Genomic DNA, 6,126 nt, shown 5'->3' with positions numbered 1-6,126 from the left:
TTTTGCTCTTCGTTCATTATTTATTTCAAAATTTACAAGTCACTCAAAGTTAAGATTCATGACTATCTAGATATATCGTTATTCTATGTGAAAAGTTCTGTGGTTCTTACAAAACTAACTATAAACTGCTAATGTGTTCATCCCTTATATGGACTAAAAATGACCATGATATGTGCATGTTGTAATAAACCATTCCACTTGCTAAAAGAAAAATGTAAAGATCTTTTATATCACAACTCTAATCAGACTTCCTGTAGGTACATGTAACTAATAGTAAGAGATAGGCTGTGTATTCTTCTTTTAGATGATAAAAATCAATATTTCTGGGTAAATTCAATACTTATAGAAAGAGAAAAATACAGGTATATACACTATACATTATAGATTGGCAGTGGGGCTGATATTGCCCCAAGTGTTGAAAATTGGTTCTTGGAAGGATGGATGCTAGTGTTACACTAATTTGTGATCTTACAAAGGACTACAGGATATAAACAGATAAATAGTGTATCCATAATATCAAAATTTAATAGGAGGGAAGTTAGGAATAAAAAATATCCACAAAGGCTCTTTGGGGGGTAATAATAAAAAAATGTTGAGTAACACTAGTGTATAAGTATATATACACATATGTCTCATATATGTATATATAGGCATCTTTATGCTCACTATTTTTCCTTTAGAACAAAACAATATATGATATTCTGTATCTGTCCCTTGCTTTTATTTTTTAATATGCTATGTCACATATGGCAAAGAATTGATGCTTTTGAACTGTGGTGTTGGAGAAGACTCTTGAGAGTCCTTTGGACTGCAAGGAGATCAAAGCAGTCAATCCTAAAGGAAATTAGTCCTGAATATTCATTGGAAGGACTGATGCTGAAGCTGAAGAAGCTCCAATACTTTGGCCACCTGATATGAAGAGCCAACTCCTTAGAAAAGACCCTTACTCTGGGAGAGGTTGAAGGCACGAGGCGAAGCGGACAGCACAGGATGAGATGTTTGGGTGGCATCACCAACTCAATGAACGTTGAGTTTGAGCAAGCTCCAGGAGATGGTGAGGACAGGAAAGCTGGCTTGCTGCAGTCCATGGGGTCACAAAGAGTCGGACACCGCTGGGCGACTAAACAACAGCATGTCACATGTAAAGCAGGATTTACACAGGCCAATACTTGCAGGGATCAGGTAGGTAACATAAATAAGAAAAACAGGAATTAGGGAAGAGGTGTGGACGACAGCAAAACTGATACCCATGCTCCTGTACACAAGGGGGAAGTGGGATTCGGCTCCAGTTGAAGGCTGCTATGTGGAAATTTGGTCTCAGTGTTATCATATCCTCTGATTTGCCAAGCAATAGTGGAAATACAAACTTTACGTGTTGACATCGAATTTTCCAAGTGTGTCAACATCTTGTGGGTCAAGTGAAACATGTCCGAACGAGTAAACATCGCAGGTCTCCCTTTGGACTTCTGGTAGAGGTCCAACCTGGGGTTTCCCCAGATTGATTCAGAAGCCAACTACAACAAAATTCCTTGCACAGAATTTTCATGGGATGTGCTTGCTGGGCTTCAGTTCAGGTCTACTGAATCAGAAACTCTATGGATCCATCCAGGAACATGAATTTTTAACAAGGAGTTTCTTATGTAATCTCAAGTTTGATAACCAAGAACACAGCATACTTTTTAACAGATATATTACCTCCATAATTGGATGCCAAAGTAAGAAATGACCATACTGTATTAAAAACCATGTCCTTATTGGTGGGTATTGAAGTTGCTTCTAAATTCCCCCCTCTATACATAATACTTCAGTAAATGTCCTTTTGCACATTGCTTTTATTTTTATAGATTTAAAAAATTAGGATTACTGGGTCTAATTAAGGTCTAATAGATATTGTACATTTTAGGGTCTAGTAGATACTGCAAATTTACTTTAAAAAGGGTGCAGAAAGTTACATTCCAACCAGAAATATATATGAGTGTCCTTATCCCAACAGTAACATCACTGGACATTAGAATTGTTTTTCTTCTTGATAGAATAAAGATTTAAAAATTTTCTTTTTTTAAATGAAAAATGTTCTGACTTCCAATGCAGTTAAGCATATTTTTAGAAAACACATGTTTACATTTTCTTTATTTGAGGAGTTTGGAGATATATCCTTGTTGAGAATAGCAGGTTAGAGTGGAAGCTAACACCTTGTATACAGTGTTAATTTTATTGACACCTTTACCTGCTTCCTAGGGTCTACCCTCTTCTCAAATCGCTGCTTCTCTTCCCACAGGGAGCCCACTATAGCCACTAATTGTCTTTCACCATTCTGGTATATGTTTCTGAGTTTTATGTTCACTTGTTCATCCCTATCTCCACTTGGCTATTTTAATAGTCTATCTTTTCCTTATTTATTTGATGTAGCTCTGTGCAAACTAGGCCATTAGCAATTTACTATAAAAAGTATTTAAAGAATTATACAGGTTACTGTTTTACTTAATAATCAACCCAATTTGGACAAAATTTTACTTAATTTCAATCATATTCACCCACTGAATCAATCAGTACCCTTAGTTTCTCTTTTTGCTTTTAGAAATGTGCTCTATTTACCACCATGCATTTTCAGTATAATGCTATAATAAGTTAACTCCAGAATAATAGTGATTTTTATTTTATTAAATAACAGCAAAGGAACTATAAAGATTTAAATAGCTTTATATGCAAGTTAAAAACTTTCCAACCTCAGAAATGGATTTTTATGGGGGGAGGGGGGAGAGAAATGGGCTTTCTCTCAAGAGTTTTAATTTCAAAACCCAAATGGAATTTCAAAATAGAAGTAAATAAATGTCAAAGCCTCTTGGCCTCTGCTCTGCCATTCTATGCCTGAAATCCTGCCAAAATGAAATTTTCCATTCAAGAAGAACTGGCATTTACTAAGCTGATTTTTAAAGACTCACTTTTAAAAGTAGTGGAAACTTTGTGCAACTTTGGACGTTCCTCTGTGAATAGAACAGCTGCCTCTGTAGACATTTTCCACAATGGTAATGTTTTCTGAAAAACGAATTTGTAGCCCTTTCAATGTCTTCAGCCACTGGGTCTACTGGTTTTTCCCAGCACCAAGCATAGAAGATAAACAGTAACCAAACTACAAGCTAGTGTCTCACTAAGTATCACGGCACAAAAAGGACAGAGAGAAAAAGGACAGAAGAGAAAGAGAGAGGAGGGAGAATAGTCTGATAGTTCATTTGCTATACAGAAAGATTTATCTCAAAACTGTGTACTCTTTCAACAAAACTGAGCTGTAGCCTGGCTTGAATATGTATCATCATATTCAATTGCTGTTAAGATCACACAGTTAAAAGCTGAGTTCGTTTAAAGAATCCAAAGGGGGAAATATGGAGCCCCTGCAATACGTAATCAAATCCGAGGATTAAGTCTCCGCTTCTGTTGGTCAATCCAGCCTAGGTGGGGAGAAGCGGCAGTGCTTTGGGGTGCCTATGAAAGAGTGAAGTTTTGGGAAATGGAAACTAAAACTGTCAGCCAGCGAAAGCCTGCAGTGTTCGTAAAGGAAACTTTAAAAAATTAATAAACTATGGGATGCATCTAAGGTAGAAATGAACATTACAGAACGTTGTGAAAAAACTGAAATCCATTTTACTGCTTGTCAGTCTAAAAGCAGTGACTTGCAGCAACAAGCAAAAGTTCCTAGTTTGTCTTTAACGCTTTCTCACACCTCTCCTTAAATTCTCTTCCTTTCCTCTTTTGCAGCTCTCCTCATATGCAGTGTACCCTGGAATTAACCCCGAGTCTTCCTTTGATTTCTAGCTCCCGCCGCACTCCCCCCCCCCCCCCAACCCCCAACTCCCACCCTTTATGTTCCAAGACCCAAGCCTACTTTTCCTCATCTTCTAATATTTGTTGGTTGACGGGGCTTGGAGGAGGTAGCGAGGCAGAAAAAAGTTTTGTGGTTTGGAAAACTTGGGCCTTTGTTGTGTCATTTCCCCCACCGCTCCCCGCCCCCACCACGTGACCAAGACAGGCCGGAATTTTGTGAATGGAGCTGAAAGGTGGGTGCAAGGGAGGGAGAAGCTCCGCCTCCTTCCCTAAAGCGGCCAATCTCCTAGCGGAGCGCTGCGGGGTCAGCAATAAACAACAATGGGCTGGGAACAGACGGTACGTTATTGGCTGCGGAGAGAACCTCGCGGGGGCTGAGCCCGAAGCTCCGCCCCCTCCTGTTACCCTGGTTACCCGTCCGGCTCCAGGCGCAGAGAAGGTCTTTGGAAACTGTTGCCCAGATTAGAGGGGCTGGGCTATCCCGGGATTGTTGGGCGGCGGGGCACGCTTGCTGCCTGATTGCACCCTGGGAAAGTACCCGAGAGCCTCACTGTGCCGGCCTTGAAGCCAGGCTGCGCCCAAACCTCTCCCTGGCCGGGGTAAATGTGCGGTTCCCGCTTAAAATACTTGTAGGTGCGCGCCTTAGGACCGGCTAACTCTGATTCACTGCTTTTAAAGAACTCACGGTGTGTGCCCTTGCTGTCCACAGTTATTGGGTGTTTCCCCAGTATTAAGGTTTTTAATATTATTATTATTAATAAAAAAAATTGACCCTTGACTTCCATGGGTCCGGAATTGAGTCTTGTGCACTCATACTGCAGTTTAATATGGCTCCATAATGTTCCATTTAAGGAAAAACTTGGAATTAGAAATTGAGAATTGCAGCACGTTTCCCAACGGGCTGAACAGCTGCCGAAAATTTCCTTTGGTCTTTAGCTCTGGTCGCCACCAGGATCACAAATGAATTTTAACACCGCTGAGTCCCCGGTGCCATTCTGAGGCCTCTCAGCCCCTGTTGGGCCGAGGCTTTCTTAAGTGACTCTTTACAGCTCTAAGCCCAGTTGGAGGGTCAGGCAAGTGGTTTCAGAATTGCAGCCCTCCCTTTTTAACGTCCTAGTCATTGTCCTTGAAACCCGACCCCCCCTTCTCCCCTCGCCACCAACTCCCGGCTCTAGCAGTTTAAAAACTGGAGAGGAAGTGAAAGCGTCAAGTACAGTAAGTGACACCCTCCGCCTCCGTGTATACATAACAAAAGCTCAGGAAACGTGCGAGTCCCTAGGATATCCGAGCTACCCCAACCCATCCCTGCCCCTCCCCACCTCCACTGGGGACTCGAAACACCTAGTTGCAGTGCACACGTGGGACACATTTTATACTTTTCCTCACTTAGATAGCTCCGTAGTTCTCTCAGTTCCCCCTCCCAACGCAACCCCTTCTAAAAAGCAATTCCTCTGCTTCTCCTAAGAGCTTTCCCTACAGATCTTACTGTCCCATGAAAGACTGACTTGAGGATGACGTTTAAAAAAAATGTTTTTGATACATCATAACGGTGATGGTGGGCGTTGAAAAACGGGAAGAGAACTTGGGCCAAAAGCTTAGTAGGAACGAGGCTGTATTGCGAGGTGGGTTCCTTATCAGGTTCAAAGTGGAGGGACTGGAGATCTCGAGGAAGGTGAGGTAGGAGACTGCGGACCCACGGTCTTGGAAGATCGCGCTTCAGAGTATGTATCTGCCGCGAACGAAAGTGCTTTAGGAAAGTGCTTCAGTCCGATAGTGGACCAAACACACCAGTTAGGAGAACTGGCGACTCGATACACATGGCTTCGGTGTCCCCAGGCGCCTTAACAATAAGCAGCAGGTTAGGACGGCAGCCGATTTGCTCTGTGGAGTTTCCAGGCTGTGGTCACAGCGCCGGCAGGCACAGCACCAGCTTGGGCAGAGGGGCGCGGGAGATTCTCGAGAAGGGGCAGCGAGCCTCCTGATTGACAGCCCGAAATCTGATCTTGTGAAAGAGACGCGGAGCCAATGGGAGGCAGCGATCCATCAGTTTGGATTGGAGGCCCCTGGAGGAGAAGTAGAGGAAAAACCACCGAATTGAGCTCTGTCAGAGGCGCTTTCGGCTTCCAAGGGGGAAGTGCTGGGCAATAATTAATGTTTTTATTAAAATTGGAGGGAATTTTTTGCAGCCGTTCGCCTAGCGTGGCTTTCAGGTGGGTCTTTCCGACAACTTTTTATGTCTCTCCAGATAATTGCATGGTTGTGGGTTGCAAAAACTATCCTTACGAAAGAGGTGTCTCCGTCTCTTTA

At 42.5% G+C, this 6,126-nt stretch overlaps 1 protein-coding gene across 2 annotated transcripts in view; it reads left to right on the top strand.

Moving 5' to 3' along the window:
* Positions 1-5,602: 5,602 nt before the first annotated feature.
* Positions 5,603-6,126, top strand: part of ETV1 (ETS variant transcription factor 1) — a 97,483-nt gene continuing 96,959 nt past the window's right edge. The window contains exon 1 of one of the 2 annotated variants that reach the window (XM_019958475.2): positions 5,603-6,029. The gene's annotated coding sequence lies outside the window, so the exon portion shown is untranslated. The remainder of the gene's footprint in view (positions 6,030-6,126) is intronic. The other variant, XM_019958474.2, reaches the window with a different exon arrangement.

Source organism: Bos indicus, chromosome 4, assembly GCF_029378745.1.
Source record: "Bos indicus isolate NIAB-ARS_2022 breed Sahiwal x Tharparkar chromosome 4, NIAB-ARS_B.indTharparkar_mat_pri_1.0, whole genome shotgun sequence".
NCBI classification, from domain to species: Eukaryota; Metazoa; Chordata; class Mammalia; order Artiodactyla; family Bovidae; genus Bos; species Bos indicus.
The sequence above is the reverse complement of the archived record's forward strand: the minus strand, read 5'-3'. Positions and strand labels throughout refer to the sequence as shown.